At 39.0% G+C, this 18,300-nt stretch overlaps 1 protein-coding gene across 2 annotated transcripts in view; it reads right to left on the reverse strand.

Moving 5' to 3' along the window:
- CTNND2 (catenin delta 2) overlaps positions 1-18,300 on the reverse strand; it is a gene marked incomplete at its 5' end in the record, with an annotated part of 962,722 nt that overhangs the window by 747,186 nt on the left and 197,236 nt on the right. The gene's annotated exons all lie outside the window — the stretch shown is intronic.

Here is an 18,300-nt window from a genome sequence, read left to right on the forward strand (position 1 = left end):
CCAAAACCTCTCTCCAGATGTTCCTTTGGTTTTTATTCCCTCTGTTACCACCCTTAGTCAAGGTCTAGTTATTTCTAACCTCGGCTGATAAGACACCTACTTTGTTTTTCTGTCTCCTTTCTCTCTAGCCAAGCACATGCTATACAATGCACCAAGGCTTGCTTTCTAAAGCAGAGCTCTATCATCTCATGCCCTGGTCAAAAACTTCAGTGATTTATCATGGGCTACTGAACAATGTGATCAACTGGATAGCTGTCAGTCAAGATCCTCTCTCATCTGTCCCAGCCTACCTTACTGAGCAAACTCATGCTGTTGAGTTACTTTCAGTTAATTTCAAGGCATTCCACACTCAAGATAAACTAGACCTTTTCCCCAATGTACTTCATAATTTCCATCCTTCCCTCCTGCAAGCTGTTTCTACTGCTTGAACTTTCCTCACATTATCTCTGTGCATCCAAACACCATGTGTCCTTTAGACCCCCTCAAATTGCAAATGTTCTAATAAGCCTCTCCTGATCTTTCTAACACGATATTGCCAGTCTTTCCTTTGCAGCAGAATAGCATATTCTTTGTACCTCATTTATAACCCATTTATCTTGTCCTATAATTATATGTATTTTTTTTTTTTTTTTTTTTTTTTTGCGGTACGCGGGCCTCTCACTGTTGTGGCCTCTCCCATTGCGGAGCACAGGCTCCGGACGCGCAGGCTCAGCGGCCATGGCTCAACGGGCCCAGCCGCTCCGCGTCATGTGGGATCTTCCCAGACCGGGGCACGAACCCGTGTCCCCTGCATCGGCAGGCGGACTCTCAACCACTGCGCCACCAGGGAAGCCCTATATGTATTTTTAAACTTAGATTATGAAGTTTTTGATGCCAAAAACTATCTCCTCTCCATAGATTCTCTCACCACTAGAACTTTGCCTTGATGTATCAGTTGCTATTGCTGCTGTAATAAGTTACCACAGACTTAGTGTCTTAATGCACTATAGGTTCTGGAGATCTTAATTCCAAAATCAGTTTCACTAAGGTAATGTCAAAGTATCAGCAGGGCTGTTTCCTTCCAGAGGCTCTAGGGAGACTTTATTTAACTGCCTTCTCTTGTTTCTAAAGGTTGCCATCATCCCTTGGCTCATGGCCCCTTCCTCTGTCTTTAAAGCCAGCCATGTCACCTCTTCCTTCCATCATCCTATTGCCTTCTTCTGTAGTCAAATACCCCCTTCTGCCTCCCTCCTATAAGGATGGTTTGTGAAAAATCCAGATAATCCAGGACAATCTCTCAAGATCTTTAACTGAATCACATCTGTAAAATTTCTCCTGCCATATAAGGTAATATTCATGGCTGTTGTAACTGTGAGGATGGGGATGCTACTGACATCTAGTGGGTAGAGACCAGGGATGATGCTAAACATCATACAGTACAGAGGACAGCACCACAACAAAGAGTTGTCTGGCCTGAATGTCAACAGTGTTGAGGTTAAGAAACCCTGCCTTAAAACAACGGGAAACCCTAGAAAGGTTTTAGGCAGAGAAGTACTAAGTTAAAATGTGCACAAAATGTACTTCACACAAACAAAAAACTGAAGCTCCTACCAGGAAAATAAATAGGAGAGCAAGAGTAGATGTGGGGCGGACAAAAGGGGAATTGCTCCAGGAGGACAGGACAGAAATGATGGCACAGACAGGTGTGGCTGTAGAGGTGAAAAGTATGAGCATATTCAAGAAATGGCATGAAGCAAAGCCCAAGGGGCTTGTTTGTAATCAGCCATGGGGGTAACATGGGAAGAGAAGGTTCCAAGAATGACTCCTATGGTTTTAGTTTTTGCAACTGGGCAGGTAGAGATACCACTCACTAACAAGGGGGAGGCTCCAGGAAGACCAGCTTTTAGAGAGAAAAAACACACATTCAGTTTGGATGTGTTGAGTCTGAGGTGCCTCTGAAGCAGTGAAGTGGAGATTTAGAGGAAGTAGGGAAGGTGGGGCTGTTATTAATTACAGATGTCAGTGATGGACATGAATGAGCTCATCTAGGAAGACCAGGATGAGACACACAGAAAGGCTCCAGCAGAGCCTTGTGGAATTCTATTCCACATTTAAAAGGTGGGAAGGAACCTACACTGTTGGTGGGAATGTAAGTTGGTGGAGCCACTATGTAAAACAGTATGGAGGGTCCTCAAAAAATTAAAAACAGAGTTACCATACGATCCAGCAATCCTACTCCTGGGCATATATCCAGACAAAACTACAATTCAAAAAGATACCTGCAACCCTCTGTTCATACCAGCACTACTCACAATAGCCAAGACATGGAAGCAACCTACATATCCACTGACAGATGAATGGACAAAGAAGATGTACATATATACAATGGCATACTACTCAGCCATAAAAAAGAATGAAATAATGTCATTTGCAGCAACATGGATGGACCTAGAGATGATTCTCATACTAAGTGAAATAAGTCAGAGGAAGACAAATATATGATATCACTTATATGTGGAACACGAAACCTAACACAAATGAATCGATCTATGAAACAGAAACAGATTCACAGACATGGAGAACAGACATGTGGTTGCCAAGGGGAAGAGGGTGTAGGGAAGGGAAGGATTGGGAGTTTGGGGTCAGCAGATGCAAACTATTATATATAGAATGGATAAACAACAAGGTCCTACTGTATAGCAAAGGGAACTGTATTCAATATCCTATGATAAACCATAATGAAAAAAGAATTTTTAAAAGAATGTGTATATATATATATATATATATATATATATATATATATATATATATATATATATATATATAATACATATATATGTGTATGTTCAACTGAATCACTTTGCTGCACAGCAGAAATTAACACAACATTGTAAATCAACTATACTTCAAAAAAAAATGATGGGAAGAATAAGATGGCAAAGGAAATGAAAGGAACAGCCAGAGGGTAAACCCAGAGAAGAATACTTTGTACTCAGCAGCCAAAAATATTTCAAGAAGGATGGAGTCTTCAACACTATAGCATGGAGCCTGGAGATGAAGCAAAATAAGAACAGAACCATGTCCACAGCTGACACTCAAGAAATATTCAAATGAATGAATCTAAGTGATCCCAAATTAAAGACTTTGGAACTTAATAAAAACTTTACTTTTTTAAAGTCAAAAGCATGTGTCTGCACTGATATTTGAGTCCTGCCTTTTCAGATTACCTTTTTCTTTCTTGGTTTGGCTTTTCCCCTTCCCTGGCTTTACTGAGATATAATTGACTTACAACAATGCGTAAGTTGCAGGGGGTCTCTGTTTATTTGATACATTCATGTACTGCAAAAGGATTACCACCAGAGTGTTAGCTATCTGCATCACATCACATAACTACAGAGGATCCCTGACTTATGATGGCTTAACATGATTTTTTGACCTTAGGATGGTGTGAAAGGGATATGCATCCTGTGAAAAGCATATGTAGAATTCTGAATTTTGATCTTTTCTGGGGCCACCAACACGTGGTGGATACTCTCTCGTGATGCTAGGCAGTGGCAGCGAGCCTCAGCTCCCAGCCAGCCGTGCGATCATGAGGGTCAACAATCAACACACCTACAACCATCCTGTACCCAGACAACCATTATGCTTTTCACTTTCAGTACAGAATTCAACAAATTACATGAGACATTCAACACTTTATTAAAAAATAGGTTTTGTGTTAGATGATGTTGCCCCACTGTAGGTTAACATAAGTGTTCTGACCACACTTTAAGGTAGAATAGGCTAAGCTATGATGTTCTGTAGGTTAGGTGTATTAAATGTATCTTCAACTTAGGATATTTTCAACTTACAGCAGGTTTATTGGGATGTAACCCCATTGTAAATCAAGGAAGATGTGTACCATTTCTTTTTTGGTGGTGACAGCATTTAAGATCTACTCTCTTAACATCTTTCTAGTACAGTGTTATTAGCTATGGTCATGATGTTTGTACATTCGATTCCCTGGTATTCATCTTATAGTTGGAAGTTAGTAGTCTTTGACATACATCTTCCATTATTCCTCACTCCCACCCCAACCCCTGGTAACCCCCATTCTAGTCTCTGTTGCTATGCACGGGGCTTTTTTAGATTCCGCAGTCAAGTGATATCATACAGTATTGGTTTGGTTTCTTTAGCAAACCTGGTCTTGCTACCTATTCCAGTGCCACTACTGTGTACTACCTAAAGGACTCTCAGCAATCTTGTCTCTTGAGTAAACAAACCATTCTCCTTCCATTTCCAACAGGGTAAGTTAATGAACAGAGGAGAAATGCAACAGAAAAGTATAAAGACTCATTTATTTGTACAAGCGAACACTTTTTATTGCTACTCAGTAATCTTAATTATAAAGTCATTTATCACAAGGTAATTACCACTGACCATTCCAGGATACATGTTACAAGTTTATGCAAAATTCCTTTAAAAAATCAGCTTACACCCCTCAGAAAGGCAGATCTTGCCAGCTACCTGCATGTTCACTAATTACCTGTTATGAGAATCTCCTGACGTGTCAGGAAAGGGTTACTTTTTCTCAGCAGCCTTCCCCTGGCCACCTTTTGAAGTAATTATCACCATATAGCAGGAAACAGACAATCTGTCTACCTAGAAATGACTGCAACAGCTTGCTGTCCTTCTGTGCAGGTAAATGCACTGCATGTTCTCCCCCAGGCACCTGGGAACAGCACACTGGCCTCTCTGTAGCTCCCCGCCATTGAATCACAGCACAAAGTCATGTAGCATCTGAATTCTCTCTGGCTTTCAGGGAGAAGACAGACAGAGGCAGCGCCATGGTTTAACGTATGGCAGCCTTACATCCTCTTCTGAGATAAGCAGATCTTTGTATTAAAGTGATTCTCTGTACCTGAAGCCCAGGGCACTTCTACTGGGCTGGTTTCAATATTTACTGGCAACCAACAGATGGAAGCAGGATGACAAGATAGGGCCAGGTGTTGAAGACTGCCCTTGCGCCCTAACACACAATATTCCATAGATCATCCAAAGACAATTTACTCTGGACCATTTGCACGTTATTCCAGTGACATCTGGATACACTCATAAAACGTGAGCATGTGTAGATGGTGAATGCGTTCAAAAGCAAAGGATTCCACTGAATGTATATGGGAAGGACATTTTCTTGAGTAAATTTGGAGGAGAAAAATAAGGGTCCACCTTTATTGTCCTTCTTACTTATTTTGCTATATTTATAAAGGTCAACAAACTTGGTGCAATGTATATCCAAACACATTTCACGATAAACGGAAGGAGAACAGTAGAAGGAGACACATACTGTCTCATTCCCAGTTCCTGGTATATTGTAGGTGTTCAATGATTCAGTGCAGGTAATACTAAGGGTCCTTAGTCTTGGAGAGAAAGGCAACAAATAATCAGACCAAGAACCTAAATATGTTGGCACGTATTCTGCCGTTCAGAATAGGATTCGACAACAGCAACATAACAAATATTACAGAAATAAACACGTATGAATGAGGAGGAAAGAAAGGGAGAACTAAAATTCACAAACTAAAAGTGGAAAATGTAATAATTTAATACAGATAATTACTAATTTGCTCAGAATAGAATAGGTATCACCACAACATAATTTAAATCCCATTTTCCCCATCGTATATCTGCCAATCAATCAAGCATCGATTTATAAATTCACCTGTATTTTCTTAAGGTTCAGTTTGCACTGCTACTAATCATGTTCTTATGGGTTATCTGACTAGTTTCTGACATATCTTACTTACCTTTCTCTGTACATCACTTAGAAATTCACAGACGCATAGTGGAGACTCAAGACATTTAAATATTCTTTTAAATGCAGTGCATTAACCAGAATATTAAGCTTCCATGTCAGAATGTAAACTCCAATGAGGTGATAAAAATTTCACTGAAACAATTTTAAGTATTCTCAGCGTTGCACAAACTACGTGTTAAACAGCAGTAGAAAGTGAGCAAGTTTCATTTGCTCCTAACATTTACTTTCTCCTAAGTCACATATTTAAACCTTGATTTATAATCCATGATAAAATTATGAGTAGAATACTCATAATCCAGTATAAAGACAATGATTTTCCCCAAAAAACCCGTATTTATCTTTTTTAATGGTTCATAGACAACCTAACTTAATGATCCCATAATTGCTGAAAGCCTCCTGTGCATTTACACAGTACTCTGCTGATAATTAGCATTCTTTGTTTCTTTTCTACAAGACTGCTCTTTATAAAGTGCTCAAAGAGAAAAGGAATGCATATCTTCTTAGACTTTTAAGTGAAGGCAAATATGCTCTGGGAAGTGGAAATGCCATGGCTAAAATGGTCCAAGGGACAGATCACCCTGATCAGACGCAGTGAGTTTCCAACCTCGTGGCTTTAAAATGCCACTTGAAATCACACAGAGTAAACTAGAAGTCTCGGCTGAAACCCCATGGAGAAACAACATACAGAGCTCCAGCCAGGATGACAGTATATTTCCATCATGATGACTGAGTGACAGCCTCCAGGTCAAAGCTCCAAATCACTGTGTCCTGCCCACGTCCCCACTTCCTCATGTGTAACATGGAGGGTTTGGAGGAAATAAACTGAGCTCTGAACAGTTCCAAAGCTATATGACGGTAAAAGTGCTAGAGTTGCATGATTTCCGGGACGACAGTGACACCTTTTTAAAAGGTTTCTGCAGCTGTGCCACATCTGGGGAAAAGTATAGGCAAAAAAATCCTGCCTTTGTGTGTTTGTCTGATTTTCATGTTGACCAGTGTTCAACACACTATCGAGTATATCCCAGAGGATGATGATAGGCTTTTTGTGGCAATTTCACTTTCAGAGAGAAGCTGTGATCTTACAGTCTGTGCTTGATGCCAACAGAACTTTACTTCTTAGACAGATAGGAGTATTCCTCCCACCCCCAGCCCCGGAAGGTCCTTCCTTTATAATTATAAATGTCAAGATGGCTTTTAAAACCAGTTATGTTTACTTATATTAACAACTTTTTTACATGTTGACAGTTTTTGATTTTGCTATAAAAGGACAGAAGATTGGAGGAGAACCCCTAGTAAAGAACCAAAAACTTCACAAAGACTAAAAAGAAGGAAGAACACATTAGGCTTATTATAATATTCAGTAAAAGCACATCAAGGTGGGTGATCAAAAGGCTTGATGTTGCAGAGTATACGGTACCTGCGGTACTTTGTTACTATAGTACTCTCATGTGACCCACTGAATACTCCTGTGATTACTATGTGCTTGGACAAGCACTTTGGTGAGTGCTTGTACATCTCATCACCTGTACGTCTCAAGATTTGTATGTGAATCATCTCCTTACTTAACTGCTTTAAGGACAAGAAGAGTTTCCCCATTTCTGAAAATCCTTGACCTTCCTTCCTTAGAATCCTTCCTACCATTATAGTCAAACAAGTAGGAGCCACTGTCTTTCCTCTTCTCTGTTAAATTATCACCTACTTGTTACCCTCATGAAAATAGCATTGGACTGGAGCTTTGCAGCTTATTACCTTCATCTTATTAGTGATAGAACCAAATAAAAGTGCCATTTTATGGGTCTAAAACAGTCTAGTATCAGCAATTCCATACAGTTCAACATAAGTGGATTGTTACTTTCAGAAAAGTAGATGACTACAAAACCCAGATGATAGCATTCAGGAATATCAAGACGATGCTGAGCGCTAAGACATTTTTCCTCACTAGACCTGAGGTCACACATTCAAAAGAGAGGCAGCAGATGAAGTGTACATGTGAAGTTGATGAGCATAAAAACTAAGGGAGTCATGAGGACCAAAGTGACCTGAAGAACCCATGTTCTGCCAAAACTGGTTCAATTTCTTTAAAAATGAAATTTATCCTAATAAACACAGGGACAGTTCACAATCTCATCTTTCATGAATTTCTTACAACAAATTTGAGTTTTCTGGTTATTCAAGTGCCAGGTTGTACTCAATTTTATGTAAACAATCAGACTAGGATTACATGACCTACCAGTTGCTTCAAGAGAGATTTGGGGATTTAGGTGTAAGAATTAATTTAAATAAAGCAATTTATTGTAACTACAACTTACTTTACCAAACAATTTTTTTTTTTTTTTTTTTTTTTTTTGCGGTACACAGGCCTCTCACTGTTGTGGCCTCTCCCGTTGTGGAGCACAGGCTCCGGATGTGCAGGCTCAGCAGCCATGGCTCATGGACCCAGCCGTGCCGCAGCATGTGGGATCTTCCCAGACCGGGACACGAACCCATGTCCCCTGCATTGGCAGGTGGACTCTCAACCACTGCGCCACCAGGGAAGCCCCAAAATTATTTTCTTAAACTCAACCTTTTACTTAATAATAAAGACACTCAAGACAGCAAGCTTTGCATGTAAACAGTGGAAGGTTTTTCTAGGTTAAATTAAATCAATAAATAATGCAATAATCATTTTAATGATAAAACCAATCTTATTACTCCTAACTGCCATTTGACGAACACTTGTAATTTTATTGATCTCTGTTCCGAGAAACTCTACAAACATTATCTCATGTAATTCCTACACACCACACCTACATGGGAGTTATTTTCCCTAGTGTAGAGATGAGGCAATGAAGATCAGAAGTGTTTATCATTAACCCCTCACAATCCCTAAAAAGAAGTCCCCTTAACATTCACATATATTATAGATACAAGCTTCACAAATTAAAAAAGAAAACGCATGGGAAGCATTGCACTTTGGAAAATTCTGCTGTAGTACAAAAGATAAAGGGATAAAGAGACCGTGAATGACTTTGCCAGGCACGGCAGTAGAACCCGCCAACAGCAGACCGCCGCATTGGTTATAATCAGCAGCAGCCCACCTTTGTATTCAGTATTCTTTTCCAGGCAGTTAGGGAAGCAACCTTTTGGAGGTGAGCTGTTAGTTGACGGGGGTGGAGGGGGGAGGATGTGCTATTAAATTACATCATCATCATAATAAGGATAATACTATTTCTAATGAATAAACTATACTTATTTTTTATTTTTGCCATATTCAAAGGGCTCTCGCAGGAGCACTTGTGAGCTCCCGACAGGGGTTCCCAGAGCTAGTATCCCTGACCCCTCATGGAACAGCTCTTGCTGCTGAATGTGTGAGGGTGATACATCCCTAAATGTTAGCACGTTAAAAAAAAATCTCACCAAAAACTTTTTTTAAAAAATTGATAAAATTCTCATTAAAAAATCTCACAACATGGTTTGTTAGTGGAAGTCATATATAATATTTAATACTGTATAATAGTATATTATACATAATCATTATATAAACTATATAGTAATATATTTTTAATATAGAGGAAAGTAGGAAACATAGTCAAGAAGGTAAGAAAATGGAAACTTTCATCTCCCATCCCTCCGAGAAATGTGTAACCCAAGACTCTCTCTCACATGCTCTGTGTATCTACTTTTACTACAATTCAGTCCATTTTGCCTTCAAAAGTCTTTTGAATTCACCCTCTCTCTCTATTTCCACTGCCATTCACCACTTTTTGCCTGGGCTACTCTGATAACCCCCTAACTGGCTTCCCAAACAGACACTGATTCTTTCCAATTTATTCATACTTTAGCTGGAATGATCTTCCTGAAACCCAAGCCTGATCACATCACCCCCTGCTCAGCATCCTACAATAACTGTCATGTATAAAAACCGAACTGCAGGGCTTCCCTGGTGGCGTAGTGGTTGAGAGTCCGCCTGCCGATGCAGGGGACGTGGGTCCGGGAAGATCCCACATGCCGCGGAGCGGCTGGGCCCGTGAGCCATGGCCGCTGAGCCTGCCGCGTCCAGAGCCTGTGCTCCGCAACAGGAGAGGCCACAACAGTGAGAGGCCCGCATACAGCAAAATAAAAAAAATAACAAAATAAAAAAAAACGACGTGCACCACGAAGCCAGCAGACAGCCTTCATCACGGCCTCCTGCTGGCCTCACCGCCTCAATTTCTGGCACTCCTGACTCACAGCCATCACACTGATCACTGTAACTATTCCCAGTGACCCCAATACATGGTGTTCTCTTTCCTGTCTAGATTCAAGGGTAAAGATTCAGCATGTGGTCTCTAGCAGCATCTACCAGGATTCAAAACTTGCTTCGACCCCTCACTAGCACAGGCCTGGGGAAGCTGCTATACCTCTTGAAGCTGTGGTTTCTGCTGTAATAGGAAGGACCTAATCGGACCTAACTCAGAGCTTAGCTGTAAGGATCAAAGGAGATAATGCATGGAAAGCTTTCCATACAGTGCTTGGCTCACGCACTGGTAATACTTGCAGAGCCCTATTCTAAGAGGTAAAAATGCATTACACTTAACAGGCAGGGGAAACCCCAGCCCGCATAGAACACATATTCCAGTGGAGACAGACAATTTAAAAAATTGATGAATATTTTATATAGTATGCTGGAAGTTAAAAACTCCTTTGAAGAACACTAATGCAGGGTTAGCAGAAGTGTCATTTTAAGTACGGCAGGCAGGGAAGACCTTGAGAAAGTGGCATTCGATCAAAGATGTGAAGAAGGCGAGTAGGTGAGCAGCTGTGTGGACATCTGGGGAAAAAGATTCAGGCAGAGGAAAGGACAGGGTTAAGACCCTGCAGAGGGAATGTGCCTGGTGGATGTGGGGATCGCAGGGAGACCTGTGAGGCTGACTGCCTCACAGTTGCCGGGGTGACCGTGAGAATAAAATCAGAAAAGCCATGGTAGGACTTCCCTAATGGTCCAGGGGTTAAGACTCTGAGCTTCCACTGCAGGGGGCACAGGTTCGATTCCCTGATCAGGAACTAAGATCCCACATGCCGTGCAGCTTGGCCAAACAAAACAACACAGAACAATACAAAAAACCATGGTGAAGCAGATTGTACTGTGATTTGGGAGCCATTGTAAGGATGTTGGGTTTTACTCCACCGCTGGCTATTCGCACTTATTCATCTTTGTGGGAAATTTTACCCAAATCTTCCAAGCTGGGTAAGAAACCCTCTGTCTCTGCTCCCATAGTGTACCTAGTACGTTCATCATGGCATTTATTACAGAAGCCTTTGCAGATCTCCGACTCAACAGGGTTCTGTCATTTATCTCAGTACCAGCAATTTTCTGGGTGCTCAGCATGCAGGGATGGTTCGATAAAGAACGAATGAATAAATGGTGAAGAAACAAATGAACAATAAGCAACACACTTTCAGAAGGCCAACAAAAAGTGTCCATGCCACAGTGAGCTGAGGAAATAGCATATGATATCGCTTGTATGTGGAATCTAAAAAAAGGGTAAATGAACTTATCTACAAAACAGAAATAGAGTCACAGATGTAGAAAACAAACTTACGGTTACCAGGGGGTTTTGGGGGAAGGGATAAACTGGGAGACTGGGATTGATATATACACACTACTATATATAAAATAGATAACTAATAAGGTCCTACTGTAGAGCACAAGGAACTCTACTCAGTACTCTCTAGTGACCTATATGGGAACAGAATCTAAAAACAGAGTGGATATATGTATAACTGAATCAATTTGCTGTACACCTGAAACTAACACAACATTGTAAATCAACTATACTCCAATAAAAATTATTTTTAAAAAAGGATTCTAAAAACGGTGATAGAAAATAAGCATATGTCTCCCACTGACATTATGTTTGGATTTTCAGCAATTTCAGCAATCAACTTCAGAGACACTAGACTACTTTGTGAAAATTATTTTTATAATTCTCAAAATTCTTGCATGTGTTCTCTAAATCTGTCTCAAAAATAACCCTGTGCTTTTCAGACTGAAGAATCTCGGTTCTCCAAGTAACAAAATTGAGGCCTGAAATAACAAGTGACTAGAGGCAGATGCAGTTCTGGAACTCAGGAACCCACGTCCCGTGAGAAAGGCCTGGCGGCTTGTACTGAACAGCTCTACACCTTACAGCACAGAGAGCACAGAAGAACACCCACATCAGAGCAGACCGGCTGCAGCAGAGGGAGCTGGGATGGGGCAGAAAAATTCTAACAACCATCTGAGACAGTGAAGCAAATTTTGAGAGTGAGGGGGTGGAACATAGCAGGAAAGAAGTTCATTCTGCACCTACTAATCACAGATGGTGTCACCCTTTCGATGAATGAGGCAGTGGGGACCACAAAACTAGAGGCGCTGACAAGGACTGCCAAGGTGACTTGATCCAACAGTATTTACACCAAAACTACCCCCAATAGTGTCTATTCTCCATAGTGCTGTTTTATTATATTGTATTTTTGTCAAGTCTAATGCTGATGTAGTAGTATAATCTGTAATATATAATGCAGAGCAGCTGTAGCGCCAATCAAAGACTAATGAACACTGTACTTGGACTCAGGAGAGACTCTGCATTTAACTACCTAGGAGATCTTTGACATGCTTATTTATTTTAATCCTGGTACACAGTTTTCCAATCTATAAAATGGGGGTGACAATATCTATTTGAAAGGTTTATTACAGGACGAATAATATGGTAGGTTATTAAAAATGATGATGTGTTCTCTGAAGGTAAGAGATAATGAAAATCTCTCTCTCCATATGTATTTGTGGATTAATTGTGTTGCCTTAAAATTACATGATATTATACTAAGGATTTATTTTATTATAATTATAAAATATATATGAAAGAATTTTTCTACCATGTAGATAACTAGCAGAACCTAAAACCAGCATTACACTCCACTCTCTTTCATAACTTATGAGTAAATCAATTTGTGAATGTCACTGTAGAAAATGTTGAGACATACTATTTTTTTTTCACATAGTATGTGCCACATTTTCATACAGTTTAAATCACTGAATTGCAGACATTGTCTAATAGGTCTGTTATTCAGCAAGACCACTTCTACATTATGGTGATATTGTGACATTTGACAAGGGGTAGCTATAAAAGCTTGTGACCATAAAGAAATAAAGAATGAGTACATCAAATTACCTGCAAAGATAAAGTAAGGAAATTTATTTCCTCCAACTTAATATGAGCATCCTACCATCTCTTTCCAACAGTATATACTGTCATATAGTAAAAGTTACTTTGTCACAGCAGTATTACAATCCCTGGCCTCCAGGCAGGATAGCAAATGTACAGTATGAGTGAATCACCATCCTTCTTCCCTCCTACACAAAATTGTGAAGAATATGTATCACCAGTCAAACATCAGGGAGAAATCTGTCTTGCTCTTTGAGAAAGAATAACCTGAATATAAGTTTTAAAAGATAATCATTCCAAGTTTGGCAATTTTCAAATTGCCGCAATTGTAAAATGACTTGAAAGTGACAAAGTCAAAGAAAATTGCACTTTGATGAGGAAATAAAATCAGCGCCAGGAGTGAGCTGGAAGAGAATGCAATCCAATGTATCAGGCCACTGGCATATCACAAGATCATGTAACTGTTGACAAATCCTTATTCAGCAACACAGCAGCTTAAATGTACAACTAAACATTAAAAAAAATCTGTCAAACAATGTTACAAATGAATAAGAAAGTGTATTTGTTGAAGACCACATGGTCCTCAAATGCTGCTTCATTTTTAGAATTATAGGAGAAGTTAAACAAAGTGAAAATGCACAAATGACGCCACAGCCCTCTTACTCACTCAAGGTTGCAGGAGCTCTGACTTAAGAAATCTGTGCTCTCACAGGGAGATTAGCTCGGTGCTTTGTGACGGCCTGGAGGGGTGGGATAGGGAGGGTGGGAGGGAGACGCAAGAGGGAGGGGATATGGGAACATATGTATATGTATAACTGATTCATTTTGTTATAAAGCAGAAACTAACACACCATTGTTAAGCAATTATACTCCAATAAAGATGTAAAAAAAAGAAATAGAAATCTGTGCTCTCAACAAAATACTGTTTCCAAAATAATAAGTCTGACTATTTAAAATTATGATATAAAATGTTACTGTGTACACTATGTGTTACCATGAAATTAATAACTCCACACAGGAGAATCGTAGCATACTAACCTGAAAACACACTGAAAAGAAAAAGTAAACCTTTAGTTAACAAAACGTAATGATTCTGACCATGTCAACAGCTGCATTGTTTTGATGCTTTTTAAAAAAAAATCCATCAGACAGGGAGTCTCCACAAGATAAAGACAAAGGAATGTGAATGAAGTAAATATCTTGACAGAAATGATATGTTTGGTTAATAGATCACAGAATGTGGTATTCAGGGTGAGTTTCGAAAATTATAGGTTCCCCAAACACACAAGTACTCAACAAAAGCATCAATGCTTTGAAAAGTGACTTTCATCTTAAAGATACAAAGTTCAATACAATTTTTTATGTTTTTAAAGGAAAATTTAAGTATAAAGAAAATAAAGAAATATTCTGGTTCTCAATTATGCAACTACATTTTTTTAATGTGCTCAGTGCCTTTTTCCACACAAAATGTTAACATTTTCTTTGAAGTGGTTCTCTAAAATCTAAAGGTTATGTAGCTAATAATTTTAAAGTATACAATTGAAACTTTAGTTTAGAAAAGTTTACTCAACCTAATATCTCAAAACATCACAGATATATTTTTGAATGATGCTGCTATCATTAAAACCTTGTGTTTTAGCAGATGAATATTTAATCATTTGGAAACATGGCTGCAATATATTTTTTAATTTTAACCTTGGAAAACATTGAGCATATAATTGCTGGAGATTTTAATTTTCTCCCTTTTGCTCTTTTTTCTAAACTCTCCAGCAAAACAAAAACAAAAAAACAAAACAATAACAACAACAACAAAACACCCTATTTTTAAAATAGGAAATATGAATCCTAAGCCATCTTAAACAATATAAAACTTGAATTGGAAAAATATCAGAAAAAGAACAAGGTATTAAAATGAAATTAACCAGAGGTATAATGAGCTTGCTGCCACAGATACAGCTTTGGTGAAATCTCAGTGTCTGGACTGTGTCTTACTGTGTAGCCAAGAAATGTTGACAAGAGGACATAAAGACTGAGGAGGGTCCTGAGGATGTGGAATAGCTCAAGAGGTGGCTGGAGGCATATGCGACAGAAAAGACGATGACGCTGAGTTGATAAATGCCACTGTGAAATTTAGAAAATGATGCAGACATAGATGAAAAATTTTTAGAAGTTTAACCGTGAGATGGTTGATAAAAATCTCTTCTTCCTGTGACCCCAAAACTTTAGAAAAAAATCTCCATCCCTTTTCAAAGTTTAATCCTAAAAATGTCTGGGTTATCCATCTTCACATATTGCTACACATAAACTCACAATTCAGAAACCAAGAACAGTTTTAAAAGGTAACTCCAATTTCCAAAGAACAAAATGAAAAAGATCTACCAAAGGCAACGCAAAATTAGTACCATGATGTAATAGTCACCTAAATTACTGAAGCTGAAGAAATGCTACTCTATACCATTTAATATATGAAACAAATATTCAGTAGCCATGTGGATTTTCTATGACTATATTGTCATCATGTTGTTTTCGGTAATTTAAAAATAAATGGTGATGTAATAGCATAGTATTTAAGAGCACAGATTTTAGATCAAGTCATCTCGAGTTTGAAACTCAATCTTGGAAGATACTCTGTTTTATCTTGGGCAACTTATTTATTTGAATTACAGCTTCCTTTCTTTAAGATGGGATTTAAAATATCTGCTTCATGGTACTGTTGAGGGGATTATGTGATATACATGCAGTGATGGGCACAGCTCTTAGAAATCAAAAAATCTTAACTGTGATGGAAGCACACCGAAGGCAGGAATGTTCGTCTTCCGATCACTGCAGTTCACCTAGCACACAGAAATGCTCAGTAACTATTTGTTGAATGAATAACTACTGTTATTATCAATAATTATTCTAAGAATTTTCCCTAAATGTAGGTACCAACCTAAACATAATACAGTAGATTCTCTTATGTTATACAAGGTCAATGCAAACACTGAATTAGTGATAAAGGAACCACTGTTCATAGAGGAGATAAAGGGTTAGGTTCCTGCAAGGCTCTGGGTCACAACGTTTTCAACAACCTATCAATATATCACCTTGTTTTCTGTGAGTTTCTGTTTAAAGACACCTTATTCAGGATATATTGTTGATTCATTAACCTTGAACTCATGGCCAACAGCACTATAACTCATGCTTGAATGATGTTTACCTAATATATGTATTTTCTCTATAAGGCACGCCACAGCTTTCTCGCACTTAGGAACACGAGACAGCACATAAGCACTATGCCTGGGACCCATTTGAAACAGCAAAATAAATACAAAAGAAGCACAGAAGTTGAAAAAAGGGCACTAAGTAGACTGCAAAAAGGACACTTGTTTATAGTATGAGAGCTGAGGAGAAAAAGGTAGAGTGTCACCTTGTTTGACCTCAGTTCTGAAAGTGCATGCCAGGTGACTAAAAGTTTTCCCCACCCTGTGCAAGTCTTGTGAATGACTGCAAAAGAAACACCGATATTGATTTGGGGGTTACGGATAAATGTTAGCAAGTAGGCAAATTTCACAAATACAAAATTTGCAAACAATGAGAACTGACTGTATATCTCATAGGGGATATAAGAGACTCCTATAAGGATCACACTTGCTAATTTTATATACCTTTCTCCTCTCCCCTTCTCTCTGTTCAACAATATCTTGAATAGTGCTTTTCAAGCAGTAAACACCCAATCAGCGCTTGCTAAATAGGAAAATGAGCACGTCTGGGAGATTTTTAAGGCCAATGGAAACAACATATACAACAGGACTAAGAATCTCACAACTTTGCTTGTCATCTTAAATATTTACAGTAGAGTTGCCATCCAAAAAATATTACATACAGCAGGTTATTTTGAAAGACGTTACCAACAGAGGTATCGCCTTTAACAAACATTGCTGGGTTGTGGAACAGTTAGAAGAAATGGAAATGTGTTACCTGGGGTTGAGTAAAGTGGAAGCTGGTAGAGAAAATCACTAGCTTCAGTCAAGGACTATAGAAAGTTACAGTCACAAAAGGTCAGATCAGGGAGAGGCAGCCTGGAAGAAGAGGGATCCCACAAAGGAGGAAGTGGTTTTAAATCGGACATTATTAAAAGTGCTGATTCGGTCACATCCTGTCACATCCCTTATTGCTCAGGACAAAGTCCAGCAACTAGCTTTAGAGGAAATTAATACCCTATCATAATCTATCCAAGCCACTGCTCCTGGCAAGCAGTGAGGGGAAAAGATATTTTGTCTTGAGAGCTCTGTGTTTTGTGCATTGGTTGAGGGTTTCTGACCCCACTAAAGCTCTAGAGTAGAATTATTCTCTAGAGAATCATTAAAAACTACAGAGAGAGCACCCACCATCTCTCCTTCCTCTTTTATAATGTGATGGACAAATAACAAGCAATTCAGAGGTGTTTTCCTGTTTATATCTTATAACAATGCTTTCCTATCTCTTGAGAATAAATGAAATATTTTTATTCCCTAAGGATGCCACATTCATGTTTACTTCATTTGTAAAAAAAAAAAGACTATGCAAACTTCCTTTTTCTTTGCCTTGGCATGAGTTTGCTGTTTTATGTTATTATGGAGTCTTGTTATTTTAAAGCTGATGAGGCTTATGTACAATAAATATAGGTTTATTTAGGGAATAAATACAGAAAAGTCAAATCCATAATCCCTTAATATGCCCGCTTTCTTTTTCATTATAAATGTACATAAACACATGTTAATATTAAAACTGTGATCTCAATATATATGTAGTCTTGCATTATTTTAAACATTTAATACATAATGAGCATTGTCCAGTGTCACTAAACAGTCTTCCAAAAGAGTTCACAGTACCTGTGGCTCAATGTTAACCCCGGTGACACTGCCCTGGTACCTCACCATCAACCAATCAGAGAATTGTGCAAGAGTTGTTCACACAACCTAAATGTTGAGAGTTATGTTTTATTTGGTGGACAAACCTGAGGACTTAAGCCTGGGACCCAGCATCTCAGAAAACTGGGAGATGGCTCTGAAGATTCAAGGGGGTTGGAGCCAGGATATATAAGAGTTTTTGTAACAAAAACCAGGTGGTCAGAACACCAAAAGACGACTGTTAATTAAAGAAAACCAGACATCTCAAGTTAAGGAATTTAGCACTTTTCTGTGTATGGGAAGATGCGAAATCTGGGCTCACTGAAAGCATTCCTTTGATATGCACCTCAGCTCTCTGGGGCCAGTATCCTCCATTTTCTCATCCTGAGTTTCCTCAGGGTGCACCATCCTGGGGCAGATCTACTGGCTGATGGCCGCAACATCCTTTGTTTACTGATATGGCAGGTGACAGTCTTAGTTCACACCT

The sequence above is a fragment of the Mesoplodon bidens genome (genome assembly GCF_964165515.1).
Source record: "Mesoplodon bidens genome assembly, chromosome: 4".
Lineage (NCBI taxonomy): Eukaryota > Metazoa > Chordata > Mammalia > Artiodactyla > Ziphiidae > Mesoplodon > Mesoplodon bidens.